At 44.2% G+C, this 18,440-nt stretch overlaps 1 protein-coding gene and 1 long non-coding RNA gene across 4 annotated transcripts in view; one reads left to right on the top strand and one right to left on the bottom strand.

Moving 5' to 3' along the window:
• Nucleotides 1-14,589, bottom strand: part of LOC309665009 — a 92,057-nt gene extending 77,468 nt beyond the window's left edge. For both annotated transcript variants that reach the window (XR_014266150.1, XR_014266151.1), the window contains exon 1: nucleotides 14,513-14,589. This is a non-coding gene — a long non-coding RNA (uncharacterized lncRNA). The remainder of the gene's footprint in view (nucleotides 1-14,512) is intronic.
• PCSK5 (proprotein convertase subtilisin/kexin type 5) overlaps nucleotides 1-18,440 on the top strand; it is a 457,855-nt gene that overhangs the window by 331,538 nt on the left and 107,877 nt on the right. The gene's annotated exons all lie outside the window — the stretch shown is intronic.

Genomic DNA, 18,440 nt, shown 5'->3' with positions numbered 1-18,440 from the left:
TACCCTTGATTTATTGAGAGCCACTGCTGAAAACTTCATGCTGCTGAAGGATGCACACTGAGGAATTAGGCAGCTGGTCCTTGGCTGGCTATTAACCAGGCAGAACTGAGGCAAGTTAGCAGCACTTTAGGTCAAAGAAACAACTAGTGAGCAGCTAGAGTGTTCTGATCCCCAGCCTGATCAGGGAGCCTGATAGACTCAGCTATTTGACTGAAGGTGCGAATTGGGAATTTGTTTACAGGCTCCCAACACTGGCTCTCAGCAGTTAATGGGGCGACAAATTCTGCCTGTAGCTACTTTAACAACCCAGCCAGCTCAGCAGTAAGCTCTGCCTTGATACCATTTGTACTCATTGAGATAAAGGGTTCTGTCCTTGTGACAATTTTCCATGTCTGTTCTTTCCAATGAGCTGCATGATCAGCCACATTTTTGGCAGATGGACAAGTGTGAGCCTTATCCTTCTCTGCTTCCCTTAGTACAGATTCAAATTTATCATTGGCTTACTGAAAACCTACTTTAGGTCAGGCACAGCACTAGTGCCCTCTGTGTTCATTACTTGGCAAGTCAGTGTGGCTGTCCCCATTTCAAGGTGAGGGATCAGAGGACTCAAGTGGTTGATTGCTCTCTCAAGGCCATGTAATTAGCCAGGTTTCCCGCTCCTAGTTTAGTTGTTTTCCTCCAACAGCAAAGCTGGCCCTGTCTGTTACTCTTCTATCCACATTCCAGCCTTCCAAAGTCCTCCTAGCCAGGTGGCATATCTTCCACCACCCCTACCCATTTATGTAGTTTTGAGCAGAGACTAGGTTGAACCTAGTATATTATACTAAATAAGTCTCCATCCATCTCTATCTAAATGAGTCTCAATCCATCCATGCCAGGAGATCGTTCAATGTCACAGTTACATTCACAGAATATGAAGGGAGGTTGCTGGATTCACGCCTTGGCTCTGTCACTTATTAGCTGTGAGATCTTAGGAAGTATGCTTAACCTCTCTGCGTCTCTGCTTCCCCATTTGTAAACTAAGGATGATAATCATCTCTCTCTCCTAGGGATGCTGTGAGGATTAAATGACTTAAAATGATTAAAGCACTTAGGACAGCGCTTGTATGTATTAGACACAATATATGTTGGTTATTACTATTCCTAAGCCAAAAACTTTGGATTCATCCTTGATGCCTCTTGCCCTACATCTGACCTATCACTAAATCGAGTTAACTTACCTCTTGATTGGGTCCTCTTCCCTCCATGCCACCACTACCACACGAGGTTAGCTACCAATATCACTTGCCAAAAGAAATCTGCAAACCATTCTCCTGGACCCTCTCCAGTTGCTGCTTTACAAAGAAGCCAAAGTGGCATCTTAAAAATGCAAATCTGATCACATACTCTTTCGCTGAAACCTGCTGCTTTTTAGGTATATCTGGGAACTTTTAAGATCCGCAAGACCCTGCAAGTTCTGCCTCCCCCACCCCAATTTCTTCACTCTCTCCCTGTCTCCCCTCCATCCAGTCTGGCCTCCTTTCAGTCCCTCACACTGGCCAAGCCTCCTCCTGTATGGAACCTTTGCAGACGTGTCTCCCACTCCCACCCCCTGTGTCCGATTATCTCCTCCCTCAGCACCGCTGGAGTCACAATTTTACATTTGCTTTTGTGATTATTTGACTGATAGCTGTCTACCATTCCAGACTGTAAGCTCTATGAGGGCAGGAAGTGCATTTGCTTTTTCTCACCACTGTATCCTCAATACTTAGCACAGTTACTGGCATATAATATTTGCTCAGTAATTTGTGTTTTAATGACTAAAAGAATGAATGAATGAATGAAAATACTGTGGCACAATTTTAGAGGCAGGACAGGTAAGGGTTGGTGCTTCCGATGGTTTGACTCCTACTTGGGGGGAGGGAGGGTGAGGATTAAATTATGTTAGATCCAAAACTTCAAGTCATTGGCTGGATAACTGTTGATTTGATGCAGCCTTTGCCCGCGTGTCGCAAACTATTTGGAAGCAGCTGAGCCACACAAGAGGAACAACTGGAAGTTGGTTCGGCAAAGGTATCATTCCAAAATACAGAGGTCTTAAGGGTTATATAAAAACCAGAAGCTGAAAAATAGACTTTACACATTCTCACTACTTGACATCTATTATTTCTTTAGGGAATACTGCCTAGAAAGATCTTATCCCCACCGAAATATATACCCCTTAGTTTGCTACTATCCCACTACTAGGTTAGATCTTATTCCCTCCTCCAGCTCTGTGGCAGTAAAACTCCACGATCCAGACCTCGAGAATGAAGACCCACCTATGCTGTTCCTACAGAATACAGTGTGAGGACGTGGCCAGACATTTGAAGACCACGGAGGGCTTCTTAGGGTTGACTGGAGCAACTTTACCTTTGATATCTATGCTAGAAAGGAAGCCGACTAATAGATATATCATCTGGGAATATTCAAGCTCACTAAATCCTTCATGAGACTGGGAGAACATGAGGTCAGGTCTCCTCCAAAATTGATTTCAGGCCCTGCCCCATCCTGTGATATGTATTCTCTGGGCTTCTGTTCATTGTAGTTTGGGCTCTCTGTCTTGTAAGCTCCAAGAACACGGGGGTCACATCTAGTGCTGAGAATTCCAGATACACGTAGGTGCTTTAAAAATGTTGATAATGCAAGACGGTTTGGTACTGGCACAAAAACAGAAATATAGATCAATGGAACAGGATAGAAAGCCCAGAGATAAACCCACGCACATATGGTCACCTTATCTTTGATTAAGGAGGCAAGCATATACAGTGGAGAAAAGACAGCCTCTTCAATAAGTGGTGCTGGGAAAATTGGACAGGTACATGTAAAAGTATGAAATTAGAACACTCCCTGACACCATACACAAAAATAAACTCAAAATGGATTAAAGACCTAAGTGTAAAGCCAGACACTATCAAACTCTTAGAGGAAAACGTAGGCAGAACACTCTATGACATACATCACAGCAAGATCCTTTTCGACCCAGCTCCTAGAGAAATGGAAATAAAAACACAAATAAACAAATGGGACCTAATGAAACTTAAAAGCTTTTGCACAGCAAAGGAAACCATAAACAAGACCAAAAGACAACCCTCAGAATGGGAGAAAATATTTGCAAATGAAGCAACTGACAAAGGATTAATCTCCAAGATTTACAAGCAGCTCATGTAGCTCAATAACAAAAAAACGAACAACCCAATCCAAAAATGGGCAGAAGACCTAAATAGACATTTCTCCAAAGAAGATATACAGATGGCCAACAGACACATGAAAGAATGCTCAACATCATTAATCATTAGAGAAATGCAAATCAAAACTACAATGAGGTATCATCTCACACCGGTCAGAATGGCCATCATCAAAAAATCTACAAACACTAAATGCTGGAGAGGGTGTGGAGAAAAGGGAACACTCTTGCACTGTTGGTGGGAATGTAAATTGATACAGCCACTATGGAGAACAGTATGGAGGTTCCTTAAAAAACTAAAAATAGAACTACCATACGACCCAGCAATCCCACTACTGGGCATATACCCTGAGAAAACCATAATTCAAAAAGAGTCATGTACCAAAATGTTCATTTCAGCTCTATATACAATAGCCAGGACATGGAAGCAACCTAAGTGTCCATCATCGGATGAATGGATAAAGAAGATGTGGCACATATATACAATGGAATATTACTCAGCCATAAAAAGAAATGAAATGGAGGTATTTGTAATGAGGTGGATGGAGTTAGAGTCTGTCATACAGAGTGAAGTAAGTCAGAAAGAGAAAAACAAATACAGTATGCTAACACATATATATGGAATCTAAGGAGAAAAAAAAAAAAAGGTCATGAAGAACCTAGTGGCAAGATGGGAATAAAGACACAGACCTACTACAGAATGGACTTGAGGATATGGGGAGGGGGAGGGGTGAGATGTGACAGGGTGAGAGAGTGTCATGGACATATATACACTACCAAACGTAAAATAGATAGCTAGTGGGAAGCAGCCGCATAGCACAGGGAGATCAGCTCGGTGCTTTGTGACCGCCTGGGGGGGTGGGATGGGGAGGGTGGGAGGGAGGGAGATGCAGGAGGGAGGAGATATGGGAACGTGTGTATATGTGTAGCTGATTCATTTTGTTATAAAGCAGAAACTAACACACCATTGTGAAGCAATTATACTTCAATAAAGATGTTTAAAAAAAAATGTTGATAATGATGTCAACAGAAACAACATCAGTCTCCTTTTGTTGTCTCAGGCTAATTATCAGATAACTCTAAAACAGAATAGAGATGATGTTTATCCGTATCTAAGGGTTTCATAGCAAATACTCTCCAGGCAGCAAGCAGAATTTCTGACTCTGTGTTGGATTCCTCCTCTTCTCTCCTATATCCACCATTGAAAGACCTTATACCATAGTCACTAATCACTACGGAAAATCTGGAATATCCTTGCACCATGCACATTGGCCACTTCATACTGCCTGTGCTAAACACTAACTCAGAGTAGCAAGCAGCCTGGGCCTGGGCCAAGATGGTGACTGTCCTTCCAAAAGACTCTAAGAAGAATAGCACAGAGCAGTGGTTCTCAAACTTAAGCAGAGAGCAGAATCTGGAAAGCTTGTTCAAACACAGATTCCTGCCACCCCACCCTAGAGTCTCTGATTCAGTACGTTCAAGGTGGAAGCTGAGAATTAACATTTCTAATAATGTAATAATTACATTTCTTTTTTTTTTTTACAAATCTTACTTGGCCTTTATATAGTTATTCAACCATTTTTAAAAATTAATTAATTTATTTATTTTTGGCTGTGTTGGGTCTTCGTTTCTGTGCGAGGGCTTTGTCTAGTTGTGGCAAGCAGGGGCCACTCTTCATCGCGATGCGCGGGCCTCTCACTGTCGCAGCCTCTCTTGTTGCGGAGCACAGGCTCCAGACGCGCAGGCTCAGTAGTTGTGGCTCACGGGCCTAGTTGCTCCGCGGCATGTGGGATCTTCTCAGACCAGGGCCCGAACCCGTGTCCCCCACATTAGCAGGTAGATTCTCAACCACTGTGCCACCAGGGGAGCCCAATAATTACATTTCTAATAATGTAATAACCAGGTGATGCTGATGCTGCTGGTCCCACCTTGGGACCCAGCTTGGCCATTTACCATGTAACCTTGGATAAATTACTTAATCCCTCTAATCCCTACTTTCTTCATCTATAGAAAAGAAGTAGGGCTTCCCTGGTGGCGCAGTGGTTGAGAATCTGCCTGCCAATGCAGGGGACACGGGTTCGAGCCCTGGTCTGGGAAGATCCCACATGCCACGGAGCAACTGGGCCCGTGAGCCACAACTACTGAGCCTGCGCGTCTGGAGCCTGTGCTCCGCAACAAGAAAGGCCACGACAGTGAAAGGCCCGTGCACCGCGATGAAGAGTGGCCCCGGCTCGCCACAACTAGACAAAGCCCTCACACAGAAACGAAGACCCAACACACCCAAAAATAAATAAATTAAAAAAAAAAAAAAGAAGTAATAAGAGCGCCATGGCTGAGGATTAACCAAGATGACGCATGGTGAGGTACATGGGTGCATACAAACTACCCCCTCCCTCAGCAAGAGAAGGAACCCCTTTCCCAGTCCCATGCTCTGCCCTGACTCTCTCAGGGCTGCAGGATGCTTTTTGTGACTCTCCCTGGAAGGGCTGCTGTGGAACATTTGGGTGGTGGGCAGGGCACAGTGAATTCAGTCTCTGGCTGCCTCTCTCCAGAAGTGTCCTGCCTACAAGGGCTCCTCAGCCCACCTCACAGAGAGAGAACAAGGCTATTGCGTGACACTTCTGCAAGAACAGTATGCCACGTGGCTTGCTGCCCTGAGACTGAGAGATTAAATGACTCATCCCAAACGCACAGCTCTTAATGGGGAGCTCCAGAGTTAGGACAACACATCATCTGACTCTTCTACTACGACTTGCCCTTAGAATCTTGGTCTATCAGTTTCCCACAGCTGCTGTAACAAATGACCACAACTTGGTGGCTTAAAACAATACACATTCATTCTCTTACTGTTCTGAGGTCAGAAGTAGGTAGTGGGTCCCACAGGGTAGAAATCAAGGTGTTGGTAGGACCACCCTCCCCTCCTCTCTCTAGGGGAGAATCTGTTTTCTGGTCTTCCAGTGTCTAGCACTGTATACCTTGCACTCCTTGGCTTGTGGCCCCTTCCTCCCTCTTCAGAGTCAGCAGTAGCATCTTTAAATATCTCTCTCCGCTGAGGCCATGATGTCACCTTCTTCTATTAGTAAAATCTCCCTCTACCTCCTTCTTATAAGGATACTTGGGCCCACTCTGATAATCCAAGATAATCTCCCAAATCAAGATCTTTAATCACACCTGCAAAATCCCTTTTACCATATAACGTAACGTTCACAGGTTCCAGGGATAAGGACCTGGATGCCTCTGGGAGCCATCATTCAGCCTACCACACTCGGAGAGATCATCTAACTCTCTGAGCCACCACTTTTTCATCAGTAAAACAGAAATAATAATATAGCCTCATGAGAATGTTGCTGTGAGACACACTTTAAATCACTAAAGAAATGTTTATTGGGTTGTTAAACACAAAAGAGAAGCAGGCAGCATTTATCTAACATTAATTCATTAACTCTATTCATTTACGCACCTTTTACTAAACACTATGTGTCAAGTACCGTGCTAGACACAGGAGATGTAATAGAATGAGGAACCCCGCCTTTATGGGTTTTATACTGTAATAGAAACAGATAAATGCTAGAGAGAAAGTGACCTGATGCATCAACAGGGGCTATGAAAAGAAATCAGAGAGGAAATGCTCTACAGCGATATGATAGTAGTTGTTGTCAGTCCTCTGGGCAGGAAAAAGGAGTGGAAGGATAGAGTTGGAGAAAGGGGCCGGGAAATGCCAGGAGTTTCTCCCGCTTGGAGTCGTGGGTTGGAGACGCTGGGGTGCAATGTGAGAAATGAGCTAACAGTGCAGACCGGGGTCCAGTTGTGAATGGTCCTACGTGCCCTATAAGTGATCTGGATTGCATCATGTGCTCCAGGGAGCCACTGAAGAGTTTAAGCAGCCCTTCCTCAATATCCCATCCCCCACAGCGATCCAGGGCTCCAAGCAGGAAATCCTGAAAGCTCTGGCCTCATTATTCATATTTAAACATCAAACTTGGCAGAGTTCTCTGTGAGGTGGTACTGGTTTCTTTTTTTTTTTTTTTTTTTAACTTTTTAAAATAGTTTTATTGACATATAACTGATATACAAAAAACCTACACTTATTTAATGTATACAATTTGATGAGTTTGGGCATATACATACACCCATGACACCATCACCACATTCAAGGTAATAAACATATCCATCACCTCCAAGGTACTGGTTTCTTTAAGCGCCTCCTGCCTTTCATTGAGACCCTTTGTGATTTATACTTTCAGAATTTTACTTTTAGAGTCTCCTGATATAGTGAGCCATCATCTCCCTTAGACTCCCTGTCAATCTCATTTTTAAAGCACTTGCTCTTAAAAATATTCTTATACCCCCTGGATCCCATTTACCCCCCCTACTCTTTATGGTTCTTTTTATGAGAATGTCCAAAAAATAGATTTGCTATATTAACTATTAGTGCCTTAGGTAGACCACAGTAATTCTGATTGCTCATGCAATATTTTTTTCTAACCTGGGTGGTTTTTCTGACAAGTGGGTTGATGAAAATTGTGATGTGAATTTAGTTGAGAACGCCTGCTCTCTTGGACGCATGGTCCCCAGTCTGCTCCGTCCCTCCACTTTACCGCCTGAAACGTAACACCCCTCCCTAATACGCTTTTGTCAACCAGTATCATTCTCTCCGTGAACTTCAATATACTGGCAGTACATTTCTGTGCTGGAAAGACATTTTGCATTAAAAAATTGGACGCACAGCTGGCATTCCGCCTGGGGACCACATGTCTAGGAAAGCAGTCATTTTTAACTAAGGATATTACAAGCCTAGATAGAATAGGGCTGGTGTACTCTGAAGCACAAATGTCTAGCCTACTGGAACCAAAATTACCGTACTGCATGTTGGTAATTAACCTTGTCAACTAGTTTTCAGAACAACTCCAGCCTAATGCACACACTCACTTCTCGGGTTCTATAGCTGTTGTTTCTGGATCTCATTACATTCCATTTGCAAGCTGCATCTCTGCCACTGCCTCTCGCCAGCATGCTCTGATTTGCTTGCCCTCTTTGCCTTGTTTTTCCCATAGAGTTGATTAGCTTCTTTTTTTTAATTAACTTTTATTGGAGTATAGTTGCTTTACAATGTTGTTAGTTTCTACTGTACAGCAAAGTGAATCAACCATACGTATATCAATACATATATCCCCTCCCTTTTGGACTTCCTTCCCAGTCAGGTCACCACAGTGCATCAAGTAGAGTTCCCTGTGCTATACTGTATGTTCTCATTAGTTATCTATTTTATACACAGTAGCAATAGTGTATACGTGTCAATCACAATCTCCCAATTCCTCCCACCACCCCCCACCCTTTCCCCCTTGGTATCCATACATTTGTTCTCTATGTATGTGTCTCTATTTCTGCTTTGCAAATAGGATCATCTATACCATTTTTCCAGATTCCACATACATGCGTTAATATACGATATTTGTTTTTCTTTCTGACTTACTTCACTCTGTATGACAGTCTCTAGGTCCATCCACGTGTCTACAAATGACCCAATTTCGTTCCTTTTTATGGTCCATAGCATTGATTAGCTTCTAACCATACAAAATTTACTAGTTTGTTGTATTTGTGATGTACACTCTATCTCCTGTGCTTCACCAGGGAAGAGACTTGTGTTTTGCCTACCGTTGTATCCCAAATTCCTGGAAGTGTGCCTGGCGTGTAGTAGTTGCTTAATAATTATTTTAAATGAATGAATGCATACATTTCCATGGAGCTATCAGCTATCAGGTGACTCTTTTTTGCATTCCTAATTCCAAACACGTCAATTTATTTTCCAAAATGTTTTGACCACTTTATCACTTGGCAAATAGCGATCCAGGAGAGAGGCTGAAGCTCAGTCCTGTGGGAAAACTCTGGAAGATGGTATAGATCACAGGCCTCAGAGTTATCTCACTGGAGGGACAATGGAATCATGATCTTTATACACCAAATCCTTGGCATTGGTTGAGGAAAACTCCGGCGTCAGTTCCCTGGTTCTCCTGGCCTGCCACGTGCACCGGACAGAGCAGCCTTCCTGCACTGGAGAAAGCCTTGCACGGATACAAGCAGATACTCTCCTCTGGAAGTTGGTTTCCACACATTGATGTGGCCACAGGATGTGTGCAGGGCACCAAAAAAGTTTGCTACAGTTCACAGGGAGAGCAGCAGGGGATGAGGCCAGCAGTGGAGGTGAGGGCCAAAATTTGAAGGCTCAAGGATATCCTTCTTTGGAGCTTTATTCTGTATTGAGGGAACAGCACTGGAAGACTTCAGGTAGAAGAGCAGTGTCAAATTTACATCTGAGGAAGACCATTCTGGTTAGAGTAGACAGAACAGGGGTGAGGTGGGCAGAGCAGATAATGAGTCCCAGAGACCAATTAGGAAGTTAAATCTATTACATGGGATAGGAAAGATTGGGTGAGAAGTCCTGTGGTGGTGCTGGAGATGGACCTGAGAGATTGTGAGGGATCAAATGTGGGGAAGGGTGGGGTTGAGCATCGGTTCCCCGTACTGGCTTTCCCGATCGGAGGGTGGCGGCACTCACCTACGTAGTGAGTATAGGAAGGATGTAGGTACTGGGGTGAGATGCTAAGTCTTGTTGGACATTTTGGGTTGGAAATACCTGTGAAGTGTCCAGGTGTAGAGTCTATGGGCAAATGGATATAGGATTATTGAACTCAGGAGACAGATCTGGACTAGGAAAAGCTATTTAGGAATCTCCACTTTATAGAAGATGTTTGAAGACAAGGAAGCAGGAGAAATTCCAAGATAAATAACTAGAAGTTTACCATGTGAGATAAGTTGAATGTTACCGTCAACAACCTTCTGGTATCAAGTCCCTTGCCAACCTAGAGAAAGCATGGCTTCTCTCATCTCTGGGTGTTGCTTTGCCTTTATTTCTCTCTACAATTTCCCTAAATGATTATCTTTCCCCCTCAACATAGTTGAATATGGAGAGGGAACAGACAAACTGTGTGATTTGGGGAGAGCTGGGTAAACTCTCATTGTCAGCTTTTTCATCTGTAAAAAAGGGATCTCCTGGGTGGACATCAGCTTGCCTGACAGTCAACTGAAGAAACTTTCTTGAGATGTAGGCTTTCCGAAGTGCTCTCTCTCCTGAACACAAATAATATCAAACTCATGCTCTTACCTTCCCAGGCACTTAGCCTGGTTGGTACAAGGACACTCCTCACTGCACCTTCCACAAGCATTGCCTCTGCTATACTGATGAGCCTTTAACCTGCTAATCCTTGTTCATCATTTACCTGAGACTCGTTACTCATTGAAAAGCATCTTTCCGGATGGGCACAAAATCCAAGTAAGCAGCTGCAATCATTGTGATCGGAGCCCTTGTAACAACTGACCTTCCTTCTGCATGGGTTTGTACATTAGAGTGTCTACAGATGCTTGACTTTTCTGCCAGACAGCCATCCTGGCCAAGAACAGGACGGCCCCTCCACCGGAATGTGTAGGTGATGACATTTCTTTCACCATCCTGGCATCTAAACCTGACACTCTATCTGGTAACAATGCATTGAGCTCCTGATTGTTTATGGATGGCACTCGGCAGAATGGGCTGTGAACTCCTGCACTATATTTTACTCCATCAACTCTTGTTATACTTGTGTCAGAGAGAGAACACAGCCGCTCGATGTTGAGCAGACCCAGAAAACAGCCACTGTCAAAATCCTGCCCGAGGCATCTGTATAAACACACAGAGCCATGCCAGGAGTCGTGCATTTTCAAAACATCTGCCAGTTCATCCCAACCAGCTTCCCTCACATTCTCAGGCCCTGTCAATGCTACCATCATTCCTTTAATCCCTCAAGTTCAAGTCCATGGATTTGACTCCTTGGTCTCGACCCATCTCCTGTATGCAGGAGTCATCATTTATCAATAATAACAGTAACTGTATTTATTTGTTGCTTATTATATGTCAAGCAGACTCTGTGCTAAGTCCTTTATTAAATTTAGTTGTTACAACAACTTTCTAAAGTTGACTATTTTTATTCCATTTTGCAGCTATGGAAATGAGGGTTAGAGATGGAGCCCCAAATCACACAGCTAGAAAGTGGTGGAGTTAGAATTTGGATCCAGCTTTCTCTGTCACTAAACTGTACTATACTCCCGCCTGTGGAGCATTAATCATCTTATCTTCCCCTCCTTTATAAGGCATTTTGAAGTTTCCAAAACATTGTCACAAGGCATATCATTTGGTCCTCCAAACAGACCAGAGAACGAGGCAGGACGTGTTCCATCCCCACTGTCACAGAAGTAAATAAAACTCAGCGTTTACCCGACTTGCTCAAAGCCACGCATGCCTGAGCCTTGGACTCAAATCTTGACTCCTTTCACTATTCTCATAAATATCATGCTTTTCTTTTTTTCATAACAGCTATTTCTTCTTTCGAAATGACCAATGTATAAAATTTACTCGGAGGCCATTTTGGCCTACTAACTACAAAGACATTTCTACAGGGCTTTCCAAAATTGGAAGAGGAGATAATGAGTTCTCCATCCCTTTTAGTTTTTACTCAAATACTGGGCAGTCACTGAGCTAGAAACCATTGAGACAATTAAGCCTGATCCCTAGGTAAGTTCCAAAATCCCCCTCTCCCTGAGATCCTGTGACTCTGTTTTCTCGATGATTTGGTTTGCAATAGCTCCAATTCCCTCACTCCTGGCTTTCTGAAGCCATCTGCTAGCTGACTTTTCAGACTGTCCCCCCAATTCAGCCAGTGTCCCCTGACCACGGTGATCATCCACCAAAGCTGTTCTCATCAGTGACATTCTTCCTAAATCTTCCTTGGCTCGCTTTAGCCAACCACACCCATTTGATACACCTCTGCCTGATGTTCCATGATCTATATCCTCTATCCAAACTCAGTTTCTGCTTCAGTCAATCCAAACATTTGCCTGAGTCACAGAGACATCATGCCTGGTCCAGCTCCCCAGTCCTTTGCTTTCTGTGTTCCCCTCCTGAAATATGCTCCACTTTCCCCCTCGCCCTCCCCACCTAGCCACATCCATTTTTTTGAGGCCCAAGTCAATCTTATTTCAGTACAACAAATAAATATTTAATGAATATCTCCCCCAAAAAACACAAAACAAGTCTAGGAACAATCTTCTACTCAGGCAGTGAAGCCATGAGGACCTAAAACTGAACAAGAAATGGTCCTGTCCTCAGGGAGGGGTACAACAGGAACAAGCTGCCCTGGGCAACCATTAGGTTTTGAACACTTATTCTACATTGGCTGATGTTCTTGGTATTTTATGTGAACTGATTCTGCCTGTCTCATGAAGGGTAGACATTAAGCCTTCTTCCCAAATAGCCTCCAGAAAATGTTAGGCAAGCAATAGTACAGGTTGCATGATTGAGATGTCTAGGGCTGCATATTTTGAACTCATCCCCATATACATTCACACGCACACACAGCCCACCAATTATTTGAATTTCCAGTGTAGTAGAAGGGGCACACGACATCTGAAGTCCACAGGGCCTGGGATCAATCCCGTCTCCAATATCTTCTGGGAAAATGAGTGCTACAAAACCAGGGTGAAAGGAGCAGAGTTCGGAATCTGACCTCCTGGGTTTAGGTCCCAGCTGGGTGACTGTAATAGGTCCCTTCATGTCTCATTGCCTCAACTTTCTCAATAGAAAAATGAGGATGATTAAAAAATAAAACAGCTGTACACAGAGCCCTCCTTTCCCCATGGGGTTATTACTGTAAGGATTGAGTTAATACATACAAAGCACTCAGGACAATTCCTAGCATACGCCATCAGTGAATAAGTGTTAGTTATTTGGCTTAGCACTAATTCAGTGAAATTGGACAGATTACTTAAATTTCCTGAGCCTCAGTTTCCTCTTTAAAATGACAGCAGTGCTCACCTCCATAAGCTGGCTCTGAGAATTAAATGTGGAAGCACTGTGGAAGCACCCAGCTGTCCCAGAAAAGGTCCCCTTATCTCCAGGCCAGGGCCCGGACTTCTAATCCCCAAACTACACACAACATTTTTCTCCTGCCTCTGCTCCTTTTAGCAGTTTTGCCTGCCCATCATTTGTGCTACTGTAGTTAAGTGCTTGTTTTTATCCCACAGAAAATGTTGGCTTCTTACAAATTCATCTTTAGGAAATTACAACCTAAGTCAAGCTCAACGATTGCATAAGCAAAAAACCATTCAAGCTCCCCGAGCCCCGTGGGCAGCTTTTCCACAACCCATCCCTGCCCATTTTGGCAAACTGTGCAGCAGCAGAGAGAGGGACCAGCCCTCGCCCTCTTCAGGAGGGCTTGGGGCCTCAGGCACATCACACTGTGTAAAATCTGGTTAAGACGAATATCAAGAGCAGCCTTGAAAGCAAAAAGGAGTCAAAGCAGGTCAGACAGCCGCCAGAGGGAGTTTGGGAAGGGGAGGAGAGCCTGACTCACCAGCTCTGCCTGTGGGGATCACAGCGAGTTTCCAGGGAGCGTCAGGCTTCCCGAGTCCTGGACACCGAGCCCTACCTCACCGCCTGGTGGCCGCAAGCCTAAGCTGGAGGCTAGTCTCTAAAGGTCCAGGACCCCCGAACGTGGGGCCTGTTCCCTAGAAATGATGCTGAAGGGCCCCTCCCCTCCCCCAGGACAGTGATGTAACTAGAGCAGGAAGATGCAGTGGCCCCCGGGGAGATCCTGAGGGTCGGCTGGAAGTGGGTTCAGCTGTGAAGGGTGGAGGTCGGGCCCAGGCGAGGAGAGGTTACATCACTTGTGCAAGTTTACACAGGAAGCCCAAGAGAACCCTGGGATTCACATCTAGGACAGCCAGCTCCAGGCACAAGCACCTCACCTGTTCCTGCCTCTCCCGTCTCTGAGCGGGGAAAGGACAGCACACGCTTATCCAAGGGCTCAGTGGGAAAGAGAGGAAGCCTGAAGGGGGGTGGGAGGCGCAGGCACTCTGCGGTGGTGCCAGAGGAGGTCCTGGTCCTGGATCTCACGCTCTGGACAGAGTCTAAAGCTCTAATCGGACACAAACCATGCGCAAGGAGGCTGGTAGGCAGGGAAACACTTGAGACTCCGTCTCCATCGCCCAGGGCTCCTGAGGCCTCTCCCCTCTCAGCACGAACTCCCCCGGCCATACACAGAACACAGCCACACTCACGACATGCAGCCCTGCGCCCGCTGCCACTGTCAGCTGCTCATGTGTGCCACCGTCACTGAGACAGAGAGGAAACTCTGCAATTTATCCTGATACCAGCCAAGGAAGGAAGCTAAGTCTAGCAGCCGAGGAAGGAAGCTAAGTCCGTTCCGGGCCACTCACCTAAAGGAGAAGCCGGTCGTCCAAGCGTAGCGTCTACGCCACCGCGGGGCCCAGAATCCCGTGTTCTGAACCCGAGCTGGTGAGCTGCGAGCTGAACCCGCAGCTTCTCGGAAGAAGCCTGTGTGCCTTCCCAAACTTCTACCTCAGCAGCCTGAGAAGGGCACAGCCATAGCTCTGGAATTTTCCACAGCTACGCGCAGGGAAAGCTGGCTTTGCTCTGGTCGAGGGAGGCTGGCTCCCAGGGGCTGCTAATTACGTATGGAAATGACCTTGTGTGCGTGGGTTGCGTCTTGCAGCTGAATTGCTTTGAGAGGTCATAGTTCTCCATCTCCAGGGTCATTAATTTGCCTCATTGCCAACGACCTGTGCAGCCAGTACATTCTCTGAATCCCCTTCGGGGTGGTGGAAAAGGCACAATTTGGGATCCAATGAGCCCAGGGTTTGAGTGATGTTTAGAGAGATCATATTTTGACGCTTGAATTCCTTATTTGGTCAAATGAAGATGATAGCCCCTACCCTACCTTATTAACTTGAGGCTTAATGAGGTAACATGTTCAAAGTACCTGATAATTACAACTACCATTCTGTCATCCACCGTGAGAGGTGCTTTCACGTCTGTTTTCTCACTTGATCCCCACCACATTCTGTGAGAAAGAAAATATTATCCACAGTACACAGAAGAGGAATGTCAGGGAAATATGTGACTTGATTAATGTCAGGCAGCTGGAGAAGGAAGCCAAAATCAAACCCAGGTGGGGAGGACTCCAAAATTTGTGCATTTATCCAGAACAGTGCTTCCTACCACGCTGGCACTCCACTGTAGGCACACAGCAAACTTTGGTTCCCTGCTTTATTTCCACACTTGAGTCTTTTCAAAAGCACAATTTGGTCACTCTCAGCAAAACATATGGCAGCCTAGCCCTATGAATTGGGAGATTGGGATTGACGTATATACACTAATATGTATAAAACAGATAACTAATAAGAACCTGCTGTATAAAAAACAAATAAAATAAAATTCAAAACAAACACACACAAAAAAACATACGGCAGCCTGACTCATCAAATGCTTCCCCAGTCACTAAGGGACTGAGGTGTTCCGGGTGCCATGCTCCATTCGGACTTGTCACTAGACAAACCAAACCATCTCTTAGAAGGCAGCATCCCCTGCCCGAGGATGCAGAGCGTTAATGACGACCCAATGAAAGGCTAAATTGCCAGTTACCAGCTCAGGTGCAGGTGGAGCCCCAGGCCTCGGAAGGCAACTTCTTTCCCTTTCCAGGAGATTCTCTTTCTCTTAATTAGCAGTTAGGCTGCAACTTAGCACCAGCAGGCAGGGCTTGAGGAAAGACTAAGGAAGGGCGAGGAAAGACAAAGACAGCACTTTGGATGTGTTGATGCAGAGCAAGAGGAGGAGGGTGATTTGAGGATGTTCCCTCCCATGGGCACTGGAGTTGGGGAAGGGGCAGCAGTGGTGCCTTGAAGGGTTTAAGAGCAAGAGTTGTTTTTGTTTTGTTTTGTTTTACGTTTGTTAACTTAATTTTTTAATTTTAATTTTCTAAAATTTTTATACAATTTTTGAAGGTTACTTTCCATTTACAGCTATTACAAAATATTGGCTATATTCCCCATGTTGTGCAATACATCCTGGAGCCTATCTTACACCCAATAGTTTGTATCTCCCACTCCCCAACCCCTGTATTGCCCCTCCTCCCACCACTGGTAACCACTAGTTTGTTCTCTGTATCTGTGAGTCTGTTTCTTTTTTGTTATATTCACTAGTTTGTTATATTTTTTTAGATTCCACATATAAGAGATATCATACAGTACGTGTCTTTCTTTGTCCGACTTATTTCACTTAGCATAATGCCCTCCAAGTCCATCCATGTTGCTGCAAATGGCAAAATTTCATTCTTTTTTATGCTGAGTAGTATTCCATTGTATATATTGGTGTGTGTGAGTGTATGTGTGTGTGTGTGTGTGTGTATGTATATATACGTATGTATATATATCTCACACCTTCTTCATCCATTGATCTGTTGATAGACACTTAGGCTACTTCCATATCTTGGCAATTGTAAATAACACTGCTACGAACATTGGGGTGCATATATCTATTTGTATCAGTGTTTGGGTTTTTTTTTTGGATATGTACCTAGGAGTGGAATTGTGGGGTCATATGGTAGCTCTATTTTTAGTTTTTTGAGAAACTTCCATGCTGTTTTCCACAGTGGCTGCACCAATTTACATTTTAAAAAAAAGAGCAAGTTTTTTTTGTGTGTTTTTTTTTTAAGATATTGGTTTAGTTTATTTTGATTCACATTAATTAAGTAAGTTTTTGTGGGTTTATAGGTCTTTTTGTGAATCTGAGGGAAGCTATGAACCCTATTCTCAGGGGGGAAAATGCACTTACACACAAACACACAAAATCTTGCATACAATATCAGGCAGTTTACAGACTTGCTGAAGTCTGTCCATTAACTGCATAGGGATTTCTATTGGTCAGGGCTCTATAATTGCAAGTGATAGAAAACCAGCTCATATTATCTTAAGGCAAAGGTAAAGGTATTGGTCCATGTAGCTGGGAAGATATTGAAATAACTCAAAGAAATGGCTATAGGAAGCAAAGCCTACAGGACGAACTGGATCTGGGAACTCAGCATCACCCGGACATACTCTATCTGCACTCCCTGAAGTGCAGATATTTCTGTTTGTAAAAGAGCAAGTTTTAAAAGCGGTTATTTAGGGAGGCTCTTTGGGTAACCATAGCAATGAAAGTACATGGCAACAAGTCTCATCTTTGTGCCTGTGTTCAGGACTTCCACCATCACAGAAAACATTTAGATCATATTAGATCATATTAAGTCCTTGGGAAGGACTTGGGTTTTAACCGATTCACATGCTAGGACCCTCGTTTAGTTCAAAAGTGTCAGGAAGGCTCAGTGGGCGACACTCCTGATAGTTTCCCCTGCCATCTTCATCACCCCCAAAGTGAAGGGAAACGATGCAGCCCGTAAGGCCTGATAGCTCCCCTGCTCACTCACTGGCTGACGGGAAGCTCTAGTCAACAACCTGTCCTTTCAAGTCACTTACTTTCTCAGTAAGTGTCTCCCAAGCATGACCTGCCTCAGGTAATGAGCCATGTTTTCCAAAAGGTAAACAAGTTATTTTCTCAAATTATGATCACTTACTTCCAGCGCTGGGTATTGAACCCCACATATCCCCTCACCATGAACACATCACATTCTGTACTGTTTCTCCCATGAGTAGTGCCTCTGCAGGCACAAATGGTGGGAACACTGGGGGATAAAATCTTACCTCTGAGGAGGAGAGGGATGGAGTGCCCAAAAGAACCTGTAGAGAGTCTAGGCTCACTTACAGGGAGAGCAGACAGCCCACTAATTAGAGAGACCGTCAAGACACTTTGCACACCTCCAATGGGCAAGAAACGGATTCCTACCCACTGTACACTGCTTATGGGAAAGTGCTCATGGCTTCCCTCATCCACACATTCAACAATAGGCTTTGTAACTGTATTTTGTTTAAATTCAGATAATAATCACACTCATGCCTCTTGTCTCCTCTTGTGTCTGATCTTGGAACCAACTGTTCAGTGCCTTTTTAATTTTAGCATCCCTAACTAGGAAAAGAGTGACTTTTCACTAACATAAAGACAGTGCAAAATTCTCTTAATTGAGAAGATATACAGGAAACAATCCATCTATACTAGATTTTCATATAAATTGAGGGACCAGAGAGAGGCTACTATAATTCTGGTTGTAAGCTATTTCTGAGGAGGCAGTTTATTTTGGTTGTGGACAGCAGTTAAGAAGTATAGAAAATCCCTTTGCAGAGTTCCAACCAATTATTTTATTCATTCAAAAAAAATTGGGGGATTTCTCTTAAAAGCTTCTAGCCTAGTGGACAG

The sequence above is a fragment of the Balaenoptera physalus genome (genome assembly GCF_965194825.1).
Source record: "Balaenoptera physalus genome assembly, chromosome: 7".
In the NCBI taxonomy this organism is placed as follows: Eukaryota; Metazoa; Chordata; class Mammalia; order Artiodactyla; family Balaenopteridae; genus Balaenoptera; species Balaenoptera physalus.
This window is presented reverse-complemented; position numbering and strand designations above follow the sequence as displayed.